Below are 20,045 nucleotides of genomic sequence, written 5' to 3' on the forward strand. Positions count from 1 at the left end.
GCCCTGAGGAAGGTCTCTCTGTGGGACCGAAACGTTGGCTTACGTGTATTTCATGTTGTGAATATAGATTTTTGGATTAACCCAGTGCGGTCTGCTGTCTCTTTACTGGTCTTTGGATTGGTTCGTATCATATATATATATATATATATATATATATATATATATATATATATATATATATATATATATATATATATATATATATATATATATATATATATATATAAAGAGATACATATATATACATACATATATATCAAGATACATATATATATATATATATATATATATATATATATATATATATATATATATATATATATATATATATATAGCAGAAAATAGCCGTGTTAGTCCAGTTGCGATAGTGCAGAATAAATGAGTTCTTCAGTATTAGGTGATACCTTTTTTTATTGGACTAACAATTTATGTCATAGGACAAGCTTTCGAGAGTTCTCCTCTCTTCTTCAGGTCAAGCAATACTGATATACAAAGGATTCAATGGCTAAAGCAGTGTAGAGAGAGGGGGAAAAAAAAACAACAGATATTTACTGCAGAGAAGGTAGGGTGTTAAGTGTTTGAAGCCAGGGGACAGTGTCAAAGAAAGGTGGGGAGGGGAAGGGATATATATATATATGAACTTATAATTATTTTTGAACATATTTGAGTGCTCAGTGTGGGATATTTGTTTCTGTGGCTCCATATAATATGTGTGTGTGTGTGTGTGTGTGTGTGTGTGTGTGTGTGTGTGTGTGTGTGTGTGTGTGTGTGTGTGTGTGTGTGTGTGTGTGTGTGCGTGTGCGTGTGCGTATGCATGTGTGTGTGTATGTATTGGTGTGTGTATGTATTGGTGTGTGTATGCATTGGTGTGTATATGCATTGGTGTGTGTGTGTGTGTGTGTGTGTGTGTGTGTGTGTGTGTGTGTGTGTGTGTGTGTGTGTGTGTGTGTGTGTGTGTGTGTGTGTGTGTGTGTGTGTGTGTGTGTGTGTGTCTGTGTGTGTGTGTCTGTGTGTGAGTGTGTGTCTGTCTGTGTGTCTGTCTGTGTGTGAGTGTCGTCTGTGAGTGTCGTCTGTGAGTGTCGTCTGTGAGTGTGTGTTTGAGTCTGTGAGTGTTTGTGTCTGAGTGTTTGTGTGAGTCTGTGAGTGTGTGTCTGTGTGTGTGTCACCCTCTCCCTGTGGCACCCTCTCCCTGTGGCACCCTCTCCCTGTGGCAGCCTTTCCCTGTCACCCTTTCCCTGTCGCTCTCTCCCTGTGTCACCCTCTCCCTGTCACCCTCACCCTCTCCCTGTCGCACTCTCTCTGTCTTTGTCTCTCAATCTCTCTGTGTCTCTCATTGTCTCTCAATCTCTCTGTGTCTCTCATTGTCTCTCTCTTTCTCGGTGTGTCTCTCTCTTTCTCGGTGTGTCTCTCTCTTTCTCGGTGTGTCTCTCTCTTTCTCGGTGTGTCTCTCTTTCTCGGTGTGTCTCTCTCTTTCTCTCTGTGTCTCTCTCTTTCTCTCTGTGTCTCTCTTTCTCTCTGTGTCTCTCTCTTTCTCTCTGTGTCTCTCTCTTTCTCTCTGTGTCTCTCTCTTTCTCTCTGTGTCTCTCTCTTTCTCTCTGTGTCTCTCTGTGTCTCTCTCTTTCTCTCTGTGTCTCTCTCTTTCTCTCTGTGTGTCTCTCTTTCTCTCTCTCTTTCTCTCTGTGTCTCTCTCTTTCTCTCTGTGTCTCTCTCTTTCTCTCTGTGTCTCTCTCTCTCTCTGTGTGTCTCTCTCTCTGTGTCTCTCTCTCTCTCTCTCTCTCTCTCTCTGTGTCTCTCTCTCTCTCTGTGTCTCTCTCTCTCTCTGTCTCTCTCTGTCTCTCTCTCTCTGTGAGTGTGCTGCTCTGTCTCTCTCTCTCTCTCTCTCTCTCTCTCTCTCTCTCTCTCTCTCTCTCTCTCTCTCTCTCTCTCACCCACTGTCTCTCTCTCACACTCTGGATATCTTATTTACCCTATATATCTTAACTGCCCTATACTACACCGAAATAACCTACACTGCTCTCTTCCAGACTCTGGGCTGTGTGCCGAAACGCGTAGGAGCAGGTCTAGCAGGCAGGCAGGATCCCCTGGTTTGTCCCCTCTCTGGGTCACATTACCATGCTCTAACATCCCTCCTTGTTTCCCCCTTTATGTACCGACCACACTGTACCTGACCATAGGTGATGTATCACTCTTTTCAGCTATAGGCTTACATGTGCTTTGCAGGCTGTATTTTGTGTATCTCTGCTGTCACTTACTTGCAACTCTTTGTCGCTTCAGACAAACCCTATACTGCAGGGGATAGTAGGCATATTTGACCTTTTGCTGATGATCACATAGCCCTAGCCGTGACTACTTAGTCTGTTGGGTGTCACACCAGGTTTATCTTGTCAGGTGTTTCAGAATACTATCTGAGTGTATTTTGGGCATCTTTTTGGAGGATATGTTTAGCTTTGTAATGAACAGGGGATCCATGCTGTATTTTAACCATTCTGTGCTTTGTTTTAACCATTTTTGTTCTGTGACAATACATTAATAAACCTTATGTGATTTGTACTTATACACATACTAGAGTGCTTTATTTAGGGCCTTCTTTTCTCTCTCATCATATATATATATATATATATATATATATATATATATATATATATATATATATATATATATATATATATATATATATATATAGCCACAGAAACAGGTATCCAACACTGAGCACTCAAATATATTCAAAAATAATTATAAGTTCATTCATAACAACATCATTTAAAAAACAAACAATTTAAAACAGTCACTCTGCACTGTGTCTGACATTAAAGTTAATGAGCACCAAATAGCCTATCCCCCTGATTACAGCGAGTGATATAGAACAGAGTCCCTGTGAGGACAAAATCTAAGTAAAGTTGGAAGTGTGAGGCACAATAAGCCTCTCACCACTTGACCAGCTGGTCACCAAAAGCCTGAACAAAAGACAAAAATAACCCTCACGGAGCACATAATATAACATCAAACATATTGTACATGACCAGACAGACAAGCAAAATATGAAAAGATGTGATATGAAGCTGATAGGAAAATAGTAAATACACTTATGGAAGGAAGATATATCCAAAGATCATAGCAGCAACAGTATGCAAAATGAGCCACAGTCCTAGATTATGTTTGTGGCTGTTAGATACTTAGCCATCAACAGCATTCTATGGCCAAAACAACAAAAGCAAATGTCCTGACATGAGCCATCCTGTGATGGTCCAGTCAGTATCCAAGTGGTGATGCAGAGCAGAGGGAGGACAAATACAAGAGGACAGCCCCAACGCACATTTCGCATGGTACGCTTCCTCGGGGGGCTTAAAGTCAAGACGGTTACAGGAAGTATTTGTACCATCTGTACCATGACGTCTGTCCAATGGTTAGGAAGAGGCAGGAGATTGTAACAGCTGATTCGGTGTGCCAGGTGAACAGTGTGTCACTGCTGATTTGAAGCTCAAAGATAATAAATGAAGAATAATTCCCCTTTTATAACTGTATACATAACCCCAAAATCTAAGTGGGGCTACAGCAGAATTGGATAAAATATATAAATAAACAGGTCAGAGTTCAAATGTGTGGCAAATGATATAATGATGATAAATAGGAGATCTATATTCTATGTCCTAAAACTAAACAACCTCACCACTTGGATTCTGACTGGACCGTCATGGGATGCCTCACGTCGGGACATTTGATGTTTTGGCCACAGAATGCTGTTGACGGCTGAGTATCTAACAGCCACAATCATAATCTAGGACTGTGGTTCATTTTGCATACTGTTGCTGTTATGATCTTTGCATATATATTCCTTCTTTAAGCGTATTTATGTAACAGAGTTCTCACCACAAACAAGGCGTGATCGCGAGGCCGAGGTGGGGATTGATATAAACACCACCCAGAGTCGCATGGGAGCATCTGGAGTGTAGATTAGTCGAGGTTGCTGGGTCAGGGTTGGAGAGTAGCGGATCATTGCAGGTACAATTAGCTGCGGTCTGGATTGGAGAGGTAAGAGTAGTTGTGGTACATTGCCAAGGTCGGGGTTGGAGAGGTACGGATTGCCGTTGGTAGCCCGGGTCAGGAGTTGAGAAGAGCAGAGTCCAATACAAAGCCGGGGAACCGAGAGCTAGGAACAGAATGTAACGCTCGTGTTGCCCACATACCAGACAAGACCCCGGTTCTGAGGTGGCAAGGGAGTACACCACACACCTACAGCAGCGGAGGCATGCCTGGAGGGTGGTTTGTAACATTACCGGGTCTGGGCTGGCGATAGAGGGTTAGTTGGTATACTGCCGGGTTCTGGATATGAGAATGTAGAATTGTGGAAGTCCGTAAACCGAGGTCTGAGATAAAAGAGAGCTGCGTAGTCGGTATCCGTGGAGCCAAGTTCAGGGGTTAGAGAGGTACACGTAGTCGAGGATATGCCGAGGTCGTGATCCAGAGAGGGTTCACAAACAGGCCGGGTCGATAACGAAGCAATAACTGCAAGACAAATGAGAGAGCAAAGCACAAGACACTGGAAAGCACTAGGCTACGAGAGGTTATGCTGAGCACTGACAGTGCAGGAACAAAATATACAGCTCAACTCCGTTATAGCGCGATCCGCTATACCGCAGATCGCTTATAACGCATTTGAGCATGGACCCAAAATTAAAAAAAATAAAAAAATCCCCAAATTTTTTTTTCCAAAAATGTTTTTTTGCGCACTGCACACAGCACATACATCATACACTCACTGCACACTGCATACACACTGCACACTCTCACAGCACACTGCATACAGTCAAAGCACACTCACAGCACACTGCATACACTCACAGCACACTGCATACACTCACTGCACACTGCACACATTCACAGCACACACAGCACCAGCACACACTCACAGCACAAGCACACTCTCACTGCACACTGCATACACTCACTGCACACTGCATACACTCACTGCACACTGCATACACTCACAGCACATTGCATACACACAGCACACTGCACACACTCACAGCAAACAGAGCACCCCCTACCTTTGGTATCAGCCCACCTTTGGGGGCATTGTGGGGCTGCTGGGGGGGGAGGAATGGTGCAAGGCTGGGGGGGCGGTGCGGGGATCAGCGCGAGGCTGGGGTGTGGGAAATAGGTGAGGGGGATCGGTGCGAGGCTGGAGGATAGTTGCGGGGATTTGTGGTTGTCTGGTACGGAGCTGCTGAGGGGAGTGCGGGGAATGCTGGGAGAACTACAGTGGCTGCTAGGGGCCATGTAGGGCTGCCCGCGCATCACTCCACCTCCTCCTCCCGATTGGGCACACGGCGGCCATTTTTTTAAAAATTAGCGCGACTCCAGTTATAGCGCGTTCGGATCGGGTGGCCCCCGAGGACCGCGCTATAACAGAGTTGAGCTGTATAATACTTGATTAGCTTCTCTAATTGGTAGTTGGGCAGCAAAAGGGAAGCATGCCTTCTCCGTGTAAACAACAAAATTACCTTTTGGGTCCTAGTCGGTGCCAGGGTGTATATTCTTATAGTGCCTCTGCTACTTCAAAATGTTAGTGCATTGCAGCTTTAAGAACATACATAAACTGTATACTTCTGCTCAGCCCCTCACTAATATGGTATCGCCTCAAGATTGTCCACCAACACAGCACATGCCAAACACTTTGCAATGTCACCAGCTTACTACAATAGACTAGTAATGTCAGTGCTGACATGTACCTACTGTACAGTATGGTTGCTTCCTTTCACTTTTACTGAGCGAAAGCCAAGAGATAATTCTGTTACTTTCAGCAGTGGCTCTGCTGTCCCTCCCCTGTCTTGGCTACATTGAGTGCTTACAGTGGCGACACAGTTTATTACACTGCAGCCAGATCCGCAAGCCGGGAGAATTCCCGGCTTGCTAGTGGCCGCCCCTCGGCGTGCCGCGCGTCATAGACGCGCGGTCACGCGTCTTCGGGAGCCTGCGCCCCCTGCACACGCGTCCAGGGCTCCCCGAGGGAGCCCTGGTGTCCCGCGATCGCGGGACGGCGGCAGGGGGTTCCGGGGGACCCGGCGGACCCGGCAGCGGTAGGGAGAGCGCCCCGATCGGAGGGCGCTCTTCCGCTGCTTCGGCGCGCGCCCGTCACCCTCGGGCGCGCGCCAGGCTACTGCTGCGGCCAAGAACGGGCAAATGCTCGAATAAACTTGGCCGCAGCAGTATATACCTCAGAATATACATGACAGGCAAGTTTACTTGCAACTCATCACAGACTTCTCTCCTGCACTCCTACACTGAAACTGTCACAGCCGGGGGGAGGAGAGAAAGGGGGGCTGGTTCCGCAGTTCACAGACTTTTCTCCTGCACTGCTGGGACAGCCTGCACACTGACACACTCTGGGGCAGGGGGGGGGGGAGAGAGGGGGGGCCACAGGTTTCCCTCCTGCACTGCTATATATATATATATATAATAAAGAATATCACTTGTGAGCACATTCACTTGTCTTAGACAGGTCTGCAAACCTGCCTTCCAACCATTATCACCTCGCATACAGTGCTCCCACTGCAGCAAGGGATTTTGGGAAATGACATGCAAATGAGCACACAATGTGTCAACTTTTGCTGGAATATCCATTCACATGGAGCCCATTTAAGCTGATGTATCGCCGTTCACACAGCTTTTAAACACAGCATGGGACTAGCAAAGCAAGAAAAGACCACAAGGTTTTCTGTCGCCTTTTTCATCCACCATAACTTAAAATGTATATGTAACCCTTCTATGGTACCCCATCCGACATGAGATTGGGGGGTAGACTCCTTCTGGTTACTCTGAGTGGTTTTGGTACTGTGATCTGCTGGCAAACAGGAGGGCTGAGTGCTCCGCGGTGTTGTGGGGAGAACAAGGACAGGGACAGGAGGTGTAGTGTGGGACAGGTTACCTTGTTCTCTCAGGGTGCACAGCGCTTCCAGCCAGTAGGGATACCCAGGGGTCTCCAGAGGAGAGACCCCCACTGACACTCCATTCTCCAGACATCAGGAACAGGGACACACAGCAGCTTCTTTTCTGTGGATCTTTATTCAGAGCAGCATACACAGCATACAGCAGAACATGATAGGCCTCATTTGCTCTCTGCCCTTCTGCTCGTGGCAGCTTGATTCCCCTCCCTCCTCACCCAGGTGGGGCAAGAGGGAGAGAACTCTTCTTTTCTTGCTATTTCTCTCAGCTCTCTCTGAAGACTAACTCACTCACTAACTGACAATCTAAATTTAGGAAACATGTCTCAATTTGAATATCCTCAGGGAGTGTCTCTAACTTTGAATCATTACAACTCAAAGCTGGATACCGATTGGCTCACACACATCAGGGGGTGTTCCAACCCATATCCACCCTTTGGATTAACATGCTCACGGGTTGCTTAGGCCCGCCCCTGAATATTGCTACAATACTCAGAGCTGAAATGCAAAACAGGCCAACTGATGGAATTAACCTTTCCACTGCCTGTTCTTACAGGACTGACAGAGGAAAGGCCCAGAATTAGCAATAGCTGCCAAAGGCCAGGCTATATATATATATGGAGAAAGTGTTTAGGAATTACATCTCTTTAATTTGTAGCCCTCTCTTTTTCAAGGGACCAAAAGTAATTGGACAATTGACTCAAAAGCTGTTTTATGGACAGGTGTGGGCTATTCCTTCGTTATTTCATCATCAATTAAGCAGGTAAAAGGTCTGGAGTTGATTCCAGGTGTGGCATTCGCTTTTGGAAGCTGTTGCTGTGAACCCACAACATGCGATCAAAGGAGCTCTCAATGCAAGTGAAACAGGGCATCCTTAGGCTGCAAAAAATAAATAAAATCCACCAGAGAGATAGCAGGAACATTAGGAGTGGTCAAATAACAGTTTGGTACATTCTGAGAAAAAAAGATTGCACTGGTGAGCTCTGCAACACAAAAAGCCCTGGACGTCCATGGAAGACAACAGAGGTGGATGATCATAGGATCCTTTCCATGGTAAAGAAAACCCCCTTCACAACATCTAGCCAAGTGAAGAACACTCTCCAGGAGGTAGGCATATCATTATCCAAGTCTACCATAAAGAGAAGATTTCACGAGAGCAAATACAGAGGGTTCACCACAAGGTGCAAACTATTCATAAGCTTCAAGAATAGAAAGGCCAGATTAGACTTTGCCAAACAATATCTTAAAAAGCCAGCCCAGTTCTGGAACAGCCTTCTTTGGACAGATGAAACTAAGATCAACCTGTACCAGAATGATGGGAAGAAAAAATTATGGAGAAGGCTTGGAACGGCTCATGATACAAAGCATACACATCATCTGTAAAACACGGTGGAGGCAGTGTGATGGCATGGGCATGCATGGCTTACAATGGCACTGGGTCACTAGTGTTTATTGATGATGTGACAGAAGACAGAAGCAGCAGGATGAATTCTGAAGTTTATAGGGATATAATGTCTGCTCAGATTCAGCCAAATTCAGCAAAGTGTATTGGACGGCGCTTCACTTTACAGATGGACAATGACCCAAAACATACTGCGAAAGCAACCCAGGAGTTTTTTAAGGCAAAGAAGTGGAATATTCTGCTATGGCCGAGTCAATCACCTGATCTCAACCAGATCGAGCTTGCATTTCACTTGCTGAAGACAAAACTTAAGGCAGAAATACCCACGAACAAACAACAACTGAAGACAGCAGCAGTAAAGGCCTGGCAAAGCATCACAAAGGAGGAAACCCAGCGTTTGGTGATGTCCATGCGTTCCAGACTTTTAGCAGTCATTGCCTGAAAAGGATTCTCAACAAAGTATTAAAAATTAACATTTTATTTATGATTGTGTTAATTTGTCCAATTACATTTGAGCCCCTGAAATAAGGGGACTGTGTATGAAAATGGTTGCAATTCCTAAACGTTTCATACAATATTTTTGTTCAACCCCTTGAATTAAAGCTGAAAGTCTGCACTTCTACTGCATCTTGGTTGTTTCATTTCAAATCCATTGTGGTGGCGTTCAGAGCCAAAATCTTGAAAATTGTGTCCGTGTCCAATTATTTCCGGACCTAACTAATATATATATATATAATTCCCCTTTTGTATACAAAGTAAGCTTAATGAAAAAAGTTTAAAATGTAGTACATAGTAGTATTGTGAATTAATTTGACACATTTTAAGCATGTATGGCATTTATTCATATTTCACAATTTACCTTACATAATTATACAGAGTTTAAAAGACATTTTAATAACCATATGTGTTATTTGGCACATTACGTTTATCACTTATTTCATACAATTCCCTGTCAAATCACAGCATTCCGATTACATGAATAAATATATGTTGATCATTTGTCTAAAATAAAATACTGTACTATTCTGTACCTGACAAAGCATATGTGATTTTAAAGTGAGAAATACAATATTCCTTCAGTAAATTGCTTATAAAAATTGCACAGTACATCTAAATTACCATTTGCTTAGCAACGAGCCCTTGAAGACACGCCAGTAAGACTATAAAATAATCGATTTACTTTAATTTTCTATTGAAGTCTGAAAAAAAATGACTATCTGTAACCTATCCCCTCACCATGGCTTGTGTACTCACTTTCAGTATTACATTGACTGGCAAAGAGCAAGACGTTAACAAAGAGTAACATAATGTGTACATTTCATGCATAATCTGTAATATGAAATATATATTAATAGGGAAATTGTGATGCATTCAACTATTCTAAAATGCCTTCCAAAGATGTTTTGATTTGGCTGTTCACTGAAAGTAGCTGCACAGCAGGGAGCATCTCAAGTGATGAATAACCTAATCTCCTAATCTCAAAATGGGCATTATTCACAGCCGAGGACAGCCAAGTAAAAGAAACCACCATTTACATGCATAGAAACAAATGCAAATATGTACTATAGTTATATCCATGCTCTTATTTATGAGGCAGCATATCCCTACTTTTGAAATAAAGCTTTGAAAAAGCATACCGCAAGGTTTTATAACATGCTACTATTTAAATCAATGTATATTACAATATTATTACAGAATTACTATATTATTATGTACATTAAATATGACCCTGAACCATTGTACACAGATCATTAAACAAATTGAATGTGTACATTATGTTTTCTGTCTTATGCATATTTGTTTATTCAGGATCTTTATTCCCAAATATGATACAACGAAGAATCGTGTTCTGTAAAAATGTAAGTAAATGCTCACACATTTTGCATAATATTCTGTTTTCATGGAAAGTTAATTTAAAATATGTTATATTATACACACATTTAAAAATGTACAGATAGAAGTTAAAAATTACCCAAATAGGGGGAAGAACCTCCGAGGTCCATTAAGTACTTATATATGTAGATCCGTTCATTTGTGTTAACATATCTTTAAGTGCTAGCGGCTATCATCTAAAGTAATTAACGATGTGTTAAGGGCTGTTTTTAAGTAATGATGGCCTTTCGTTAACTTTAACGGATATCTGTGCTAATGTTATGCAAAAGAGGTGAGGACCACCTCAACGCATATCCTCATCAGTCTGTTAAAATCAACATGGGAAATTGATTGACTCATTTTTTAAGTTGTGGATATACCAGTCTATGGCAAGGTACAAGACAATTATTTGACATTGTTCAGGGTTCTGAATTAGTTCACTTTGGCTTATTATATTTCCTTAGCAATATACAGCCGTGGACGCTTTTATTTTAATACTTCTCGGATATTTTGCGGTGGCTTTTTCAGAATGCCACGCGCTTGATCGCGTTCATGCCACATTCATGCCATATTCATGCCGCATTCATGCCGGCCGTCACCCGCGCTTGATCTGTTTAATGATAACAGTTAGGATTTAATTAGGTGCAATTCTTCGAGTATCCGCCAGGTGGCAGGTATTCATGAATTGTAATGAATTCTAATGTGTACACTACAGTACTGTACATGTGCTTCAGTAATGTGTTGACTTGCAGGTGTTTAAAAAATACCACAGTGGTCCATTGTTAATTGACCTTGGTACTGAAGAAGTTACAATACTGTATCAATTTAGGCGTTTCATATTAAAAATGCACAGTGTCCGGTGTTCTATTGTCCAGAGATTTCCAAGATGAGTACACCACTGCAGTACGTGTTCAAAAAGCCCGACATAACATACGCTTATTTAATATGGTCCGCAATTAATGCAGCAAATGATAAGATTTGATGAAGGAGAGATGGAGCACTACTGTAAAAAACAACTACTAGAGAGTGGGTCCCAAAATAAAAGCCGTTTTAATGGATCAGAGCATGGATACAAAAAACGAGCCCTAAGGCCCCCACCAACGCGTTTTGAGCTTCCGCTCTTTCTCAAGGTGAAAGAGCGGAAGCTTGAAACGCGTTGGTGGGGGCCTTAGGGTTCGTTTTTTGTATCCATGCTCTGATCCATTAAAACGGCTTTTATTTTGGGACCCACTCTCTAGGAGTTGTTTTTTACAGTAGTGCTCCATCTCTCCTTCATCAACTCTATTGGACCCTGTGGAGTACCGGAAGAACACACCTGTGGAGGTATATCTCACCTGAGATCAACCAACAGTGAGTTAATCTACTCATTTATACACCCCAGTTATCCACATAGATGTATTTAGGCAGGACACTAGCAAGTGTGAGTTCTCACTAATCAAGAGGTGGAACTCTATCCGGTTTATCGGTTTATAGTGGGTCTGGTGTATTTATCATTTCAAGGTTGGTCACATCATTTGGTGGGATACTTCAAGGATACAGTTTACAGCATTTATGCCATTATGAGCCTATGCAGCCTTTGTGATCTATGTTGAGCACCATACAGATTTTTGTTTTCTTGCAAATGATAAGATGGCCACAGTTGGTCAAATTTATCAATATTTTATCGAAAATTATGACTTTTACAAATTTTCACCAGATGCTCGTGTGTCAAAGCATGCAATAAGGAAAAAGTTATGAATCAATGCGTGTTTTTTTCATATTGATCCCGCACCCGGAGTTAGAGGAGGGTATTGGTGTGTTTCGCCAGATTTTTCTAGTATCTTTGATCATGGAGACTTCAAAAGGCGAAAGGTCGTGATAAAACCAACTAAGAATTGTCAGTCCCAGGCAAATAATGCGCCAGCGCCAGCATAGCACCGGCTTCCAATAACGGTCCGACCGTCAGTGAAAACCTGCTGACCGGCAACCCTTGCTATCTGTCCCCATCTGGATTCCTGCAGCCCTAGCAGGATTTCGCGTACAGATACCAGCAAGCTTGCATGTACCAAAAAGATTTCCCGCTTCATCAGCTGTCAACTACAGGTATAGCAGCCCGCTGTCACCTGTCAACTACGTGTATTTAATTCTTTTTTTAACATATCAATATCAATGCACAGTCAAGCGATAGTCCAGTAATCAATCTCTTTGCTTATGGTTATTTAGTTCTATTATTTTAGTCACAATTCGCGAAAATGTAGTCCAGCAATTTCAGTGGCTGAGCAGCTTCTACAGTATATACTGAACAATTAGTGGACAGCTATGCCCATGCGCGTAATGTGTCTCATTGGAACCTTGTTGAAACGCATATTCGTGTCATCACATTTAGGCGCATGCCATCTCTAGGTATGGACGAGGATGCATTGTCATCTTTGATGGTAAAATAATGCACAAAGTCACATTCTGTAGCCTTATGCACTGTACTGTACTACTGTAGTGTGCATTACTTTGAGCACTTTTCTTTTCTTGTTACAGGAATCATGAATAAAGTTTTTTTTCAAGAGAAAATAGTGCCTGAGATTGTGGAATACATCACACGTGAATTCCCATATGGTCATAGTTTCTACCAGGACAACGATCCCAAACACACTGCGTCTTCTGTGCATATTCTTGCCTGTGGTATCAACTGGGTGAAGACGCCAGCGGAGTAAGTACGGTAATCATGTCTCATTTTTTTCAACTGTTTACTGTGTATCTCTTTTAACTAATTCTCCTTCTTTTCCCCCCCCAATGACAGATCACCAGACTTCAATCCAATCTAAATGGTCTGGCATCAGCTGAAGGATCATATCCGAAAAGTTGTGAAACCCTCAAAAAAGGATGAGTCGGCGAATGGCATACTGAGTTTTTGGAACAATGTACTCACCGTAAAAACGATGTAATAAATATATCGACCATATTGCAACTGTGTTGCCCATTGTGATAGAGCGTAATGGGCTTGCATCAGGAAGGTAGTATGGTACAGTACTGTACTGTAGTATGGTAAGTACAGGCACACCAAGTACAGTATGATACAGGTAAGTATGGCACATATTTTTTTACTGTATACAGTATGCACTTATCTGCACTCATTTTTTCTTTTCAGAGAGAGCTGCACTACCAATCTTGTTACAAAGTATTTTACAGTAGTTATACAGTACTTATAATGTAGTATAGAGTTCCAGTATACAGTACTTTGACAGTAGTAACTGCATAGTACAATATGGAGTAGTTATAATGTACACAATGGCATTATATGCACTTAACTGCACTCATTTTTTCTTTCCTTTCAGAGAGATCTGCACTAAAAAAGGACGGGCGGGGAGTTGGGGGGTATCATGTGTAAATTTTGTGAACTGTGTGTATAGTGTATCAACAGTCATGATTTACACAAAAAAAACCTTCTCTCAATGAACTACAGAATGCAATGTGGCCATGACGAAGAAGATAAAGTCTGAAAATTTGTATTACTGTTTTTATTATTATAAATTTGCATTATTCTTGATTATTTGTATTTTTCATTCTTCCATGATTATCCACCGGATCTTAATTTTCAACAAACAGAAGAACTACAGTACAGTACGTGTACAAAGAAGATAAAGACTGTAATTTATATTATTCATGATTATTTGTATTTTTTATTCCTGATAAAATAAAATAAATATTTCTTAACATTCACGATAATTATTGAAACACCCCCACCCCTCCCCCAATTTATCAAAACATCATTCAGATTATGTTTCTTTTAAAATCAGTCCTTAAAAATGGATGTCTTTTTTTTTCTTTGAACTTTAAATTCACTTTGAATGTGTGGGGGGGATTCTTCAAGAAGGCTTTATGTTTGTGTGTGAAGTTGTTAGGGGTGGGCTCAACTACTGTAGTTGCCAAGAAGGGCTTATAAGATTTACATATTAAATTCGGGAAGGTGTGGATACACATTTCTATTCACATTGTAAGGCTTGTGTGTGAAGTGGTGGGGGGAGGAGTTGAAGGTTATCTGTTATCGCTCGTGAGTCAACGGTGGAGATAACACAGCTCAGCAAAGCGTCAAAGCCTCACAAGTCTACAATAGTTACTGTAGTTGCCAAGAAGGGCTAATCAGATTAACATATTAAAATGGATGGATGAGTCATTCTCATGGTTTGTGATTGATGTGATTGATTAACAGTAGTGATTGATTCTCATAATATCCAGAATTGTTATGCAAGCCCATGTCGATAACCGAAATATATATATATTTTAAAACTTGATTCTCATAATATCCAGAATTGTTATGCAAGCCCATGTCGATAACCGAAAAAAAAAAATATTTTAAAAACTTGATTCTCATAATATCCAGAATTGTTATGCAAGCCCATGTCGATAACCGAAAAATATATATATTTTTAAAACTTGATTCTCATAATATCCAGAATTGTTATGCAAGCCCATGTCGATAACCGAAAAAAAAAATATTTTTAAAACTTGAACTAACTTCTAATTGAATGGGAAGTTATACACTCATGGGCATTAATTATCAACAAGTCCCAAATAGAATTACACGCAGGCGCAGAAATGTGAGACTAGGCTCGGGAAGATTAAAGCCAGAAAGCCAACCATTTGAAAATGAATGGTGTGTGAGAGGTGTCGATAAGAAGTTGAAATCCTTGAGCCTTGTGTGTGTGCGGGGGGGAGGGGGGGAAGCTGTATCATGGATTTACTGTAGTTCAAAGAAATATTTTCAACAGTTCATCATAATATTTTGATCCCCACACCCCCAAATAAAAATCACAGTACTATGCCACCCACTTCATAAAGAACGTACATGACTAGTGTAGAATTAAAAAGCTACAGTACTGATTGATTCTCATAATATCCAGAATTGTTATGCAAGCCCATGTCGATAACCAAAAAAATATATATATTTTTTTAAACTTGAACTAACTTCTAATTGAATGGGAAATTATACACTCATGTGCATTAATAATCAACAAAGTCCCAAAGAGAATTACACGCGGGTGCAGAAATGTGAGACCAGGCTCGGGAAGATTAAAGCCACAAAGCCAAACATTTGAAAATGAATGGTTTGTGAGAGGTGTCGATAAGAAGTTGAAATCCTTGATCCTTGTGTGTGTGCGGGGGGAGGGGGGGAAGCTGTATGATGGATTACCTGTAGTTCAAAGAAATATTTTCAACAGGTCATAATAATGTTTTGATCCCAACACCCCCAAATAAAAATCACAGTACTATGCCACCCACTTCATAAAGAATGTACATGACTAGTGTAGAATTAAAAAGCAACAGTAGTGATTGATTCTCATAATATCCAGAATTGTTATGCAAGCCAATGTCAATAACCGAAAAAAAAAGATATATTTTTAAAACTGGAACGTACTTCTTATTGAATGGGAAATTATACACTCATTCGCATTAATAATCAACAAGGTCCCAAAGAGAATCACACTCAGGCGCAGAAATGTGAGACCAGGCTCAGGAAGATTAAAGCCACAAAGCCAACCATTTGAAAATGAATGGTTTGTGAGAGGTGTCGATAAGAAGTTGAAATACTTGAGCCTTGTGTGTGTGCAGGGAGGGTAGGGGGGCGGGGGGAGCTGTATGATGGATTACCTGTAGGTCAAAGAAATATTTTCAACAGGTTATCATAATGTTTTGATCCCCACACCTCCAAATAAAAATCACATTATGCTACCCACCTCATAAAGCATGTGCATTACTAGTGTAGAATTAAAAAGCAATGGAGAGATCACATGGTGTCGGGAAGGTGAATGGCAGCTTAGTGGCAGAGCTCCCTTCCCACCAGTGTCTTTAGCTCAAAATATAGCAGCAACAGCGGGCGATCACTACTTATTTCCCCACGAGTGTGTTCCTGAACACACAGAGATGGCAACGAGCAAAGTTCTAGGGAGAAAGACCCAACCTGTCACCACTTACTTTAAAACTAAAGAACCAGCAAAGTCAGGCAAAGCAGGGATCCAGGCCCCGCCACCTTGCTCAGACCCAGAGATGGAGACTGTGGACGAGGAGCCTGAACCAGAGGATCACGACATCATGCGGCGCAAAGACATGAAGGAATTTTGTTCCAATATGAAAAGATTCTTTAAATCTGAGCTGTGGGCCCTGAGAAAGGATGCGGATGCACTGGGTGAGAGGACTGCAGCCCTGGAATCTAGGTCAGACGAAACTGCAGGGGCTCTGACAAACACCCAAAAACAAGTGAACACACTAATGTATCAAGTTAGAAAGCTAGAGGACAAAATAGAGGATGGGGAGAACAGAGATCGGAGGTGCAATATCAGACTGCGGGGAGTACCCGAATCTGTCACTGACCCTGAAGCTTTCTCAGCGAGCTGGCTGGAACATCTCTTCCCAGATAAGTCTGCAGGGGAGCTTATTTTAGACAGATGTCACCAAGTGCTTCGAGGGAGACCCCAAAAAGGAGACCCCCCAGGGACATAGTGATGCGCTTCCATCATTACAGAGTCAAAGAGGAGACCTGCAGAATCTCCAGGGAAAACAAAGTTATGGAGTTCCAGCGGATCAAATTTCAAGTTTTCCAGGACCTGTCCCCAGATACCTTAGCTAAAAGACACACCCTAGCCCATGTAACTAAGTCACTAAGAGACCAGAATATCCGTTACCGATGGTTGTTCCCCTGTGCACTGCTTGTACTAAAAAATGGTGTAGCTCACATCCTCAAAAATGCAGACGGCGGAGATGGTTTCCTCCAAAGGGTAGGGGCTTCGGAGCCCTCCCTAAGCCCCACTAGGCTTACAGCAGCTAAAGATGGCGCTCCAGACCCCACATGGAACAGAGCAGGTACCACGCATACAGAGGTTCAGGTGGCAGAATCAGCTGCCAGCTCCCCCTGAGAGGATTCTGTCATCCACCAATACCCCCATGACCTGGACTATGATTTCTAAAATAAGATGAGAACAACCTGACCGCTATAATCCTTCCCCGCTGAGCCCTGGTAGACGATAAATACCTTAATGTTTTCGCCCACGACCGGCATGCAAATTCGGAGCTGTGGCCATCTTGCCTTGCTCCCTCCTCACGGAGCGCGGGAGTCCCTCTGCCCTTCGCGGGCTATCCTGATGACGTCGGCGAGGTGCTCCGTCGTCTCGCGAGACCTGGACTCGGGCTCTGGGGGAGGCGGCGGCGCCTGCAGATGATGTCACGGCGCCAGAAGGATCGCAGGGAGTGCGAGGGGAAAAGCTCCACACAGCGTACAGCCCCTGAGCAGACGCGGCGGCAGGTGAAGAGGGACACAGCACTCGTGCATGAGGAGGTGGCTGTGACACCCCTCATGAGTCATGGGGGGGTCGACAAAGCCCTACAAAAGCCCCGGCGGCCCCCTGATAGCCTCTAGACAATGAGCAGGGCCGGATATAGAAGAAATGGGAAGGGGAGGACATAAGAGAGGGGGATGGGGGGGGAGAGGACATAAGGGAGGGGAGGGGGAGAGGACATAAGAGAGAGGAGGGGGAGAGGACATAAGAGAGGAGAAAGGGCATAAGAGGGGGGAGGGGGAGGGCATAAGAGAGGGGAGGGGGAGGGCATAAGAGAGGGGAGGGGGAGAGAGCATAAGAGAGGGGAGGAGGAGAGAGCATAAGAGAGGGGAGGGGGAGAGGGCATGAGAGAGGGGAGGGGGAGAGGGCATGAGAGAGGGGAGGGGGAGAGAGCATAAGAGATGGGAGGGGGAGAGGGCATTTAAGAGGGGAGGGGTGGGGTGGGAGACAGATAGGGGGTCAAAATTGAGAAAAGGGAGGATGAGGGAACAGAAATGGAATAGAAGGGAGATGGAGACAGGGGAGGGGGGTGATATAGGAGCGAGGGGGGTAAGGTAAGGGTAGAAAGATTAAATTAGCCCTGATATCTCCAGGGTATACGAGGTGGTAATAAAACCACCTCTCCAATATCACACATTCACCTCACTACCCCATCAGCAGCTACGGACACAACATAGATAGACGGTTTAGTGATAAGGAAAACCTTCCCTCCCGTGAATTACTTACTAGGCACTGGGATTGAATAACCTCTGTGGGATCTTCACCATCAGCGCACTCAGAGCAATAGATGCGAGGGAAAATAGCGTTAAGCATAGAGTCGGGTATCCTTAGATTCTTAGCCAGGTCAAAGTTAGTTTATATTACTTGTGTTAACTGTTCACATATATTAGCTAGTTTAAACGGTTTATAATGTTTATCATGTTACCTCCTGGATTGCGCTCAAGCAATGGAGGAAAGTTTTCTAACGTTGATTTTGTGTTGGTCCTCGTTATAGTTACCAACGTTCAGCCGTGCAGAAGGTTTGCTGTTGCAGATACATACAAACAGGCGCCGGTGGGTTTACCCATGTCGGCACGCATGTGTTTCTCATATCGGTCCCCGAAAACAGGGGATCGCATACAAGTCCCAGGGAGGGCAGATTCCAGTGGAAAGAGATTGCTGGGTCAGCTGCATATTCCCTCGGGCAGAAGAACTGCACTCGGGGGCCCCCGAGTCGAGCTCTTTTTTCATTTCATTTTTTGTGTTTTTATGTTTGATTGGTTTCTTTGGTGTAATATATGTTTTTTCCCTCCTGTACTTCCCTATGTTCTGTCTTACCTCCCTACCCCCACCGCCTCCACCACCATCCCCCCTCCCTCCCCACACAGCTGGAGGTACCTATCTGAATGCAAACGTGGGGTTATCGTTAAGGTACACGGCCCAGGCACGGTCAGTATCGGTCCTAACGAAGACTCCTCGGGTAAGTGGTCAAATGTTAAGCTGCTTATACACACATACACTACATTATGGCTTTAACATTGATATCCCACAATGTTAAGGGCTTCAACAATTCCACCAAAAGGAATAAAGCATTCTCAGATTATAAACGAAAGCATGTAGATATCTTACTACTACAGGAGACGCATTTTAGCAGACAAAACACCCCTAAATTCCTAGATAAAGTGTTCTCCCAGGTTTATTTATCCTCGGCCTCCATTAAAAAGCGGGGAGTGGCTATATTGGTTAGAAATAAGACTCCGTTCGTATTACTGGCACAATTCGAGGCAAATATATCACCTTGGCATCGGTCTATGCCCCTTGCGAGCAGGATGCATCCTTCTTCGATCATTTCTTTAAGATCCTAAATTACACAGCCAAGGGGAGCGTCCTGCTCGCGGGAGATATCAATATGGTCATGCAACCACGTATGGATAGGTCAGGAGGGACAGGTGCAGATAATAAGGGAGCCGGGATCTCTCTCCATAGGGGCCTCAAAACCAATCAGTTGACAGATATTTGGAGAGAGTTGCACCCGACGGACAGAGATTACACATTCTACTCCCATCCTCATGGCTCATACAGCAGAATTGATTACTTTTTTATCTCATGTCAACTGGTTCCTTTGGTCTCCCTAGCTGGGATCCATGATATTTCATGGTTGGACCATGCACCGATAGAGCTAAGGTACAATAATATTCAGGCCATTAGACCAGGAGCGAATTGGAAACTCAATGAATCTATACTAAAAATCCCTTCGATGTGTGAGGCTATTGGCAGTGAAATCAAACAATTTTTCCACCGCAATCTAGGATCGGTCAACTCCCCCCTCACATTATGGGAAGCTCATAAAGCAACATTGCGAGGCACGATAATTAATCTCACGGCCAAAAGGAAAAGAGAAAGGGAAGCCAAAATTACCACACTCCAATCTAAATTACATTCATTCTCCTTAAAACACAAAAATAGCCCAGACCCTCAATCCCTTCAAGAAATCAAGGACACCAAAATTGAGTTGAATCTACTTTTGACTTCAAGAGCTGAGAATTC

At 43.1% G+C, this 20,045-nt stretch overlaps 1 long non-coding RNA gene across 2 annotated transcripts in view; it reads right to left on the reverse strand.

Annotated features, from left to right (window-relative positions):
* LOC142491963 (uncharacterized) overlaps positions 1-17,321 on the reverse strand; it is a 91,189-nt gene extending 73,868 nt beyond the window's left edge. For both annotated transcript variants that reach the window (XR_012800618.1, XR_012800617.1), the window contains exon 1: positions 17,216-17,321. This is a non-coding gene — a long non-coding RNA (uncharacterized LOC142491963). The remainder of the gene's footprint in view (positions 1-17,215) is intronic.
* Between the last annotated feature and the right edge of the window lie 2,724 nt (positions 17,322-20,045).

The sequence above is a fragment of the Ascaphus truei genome, chromosome 4, assembly GCF_040206685.1.
Source record: "Ascaphus truei isolate aAscTru1 chromosome 4, aAscTru1.hap1, whole genome shotgun sequence".
NCBI lineage: Eukaryota > Metazoa > Chordata > Amphibia > Anura > Ascaphidae > Ascaphus > Ascaphus truei.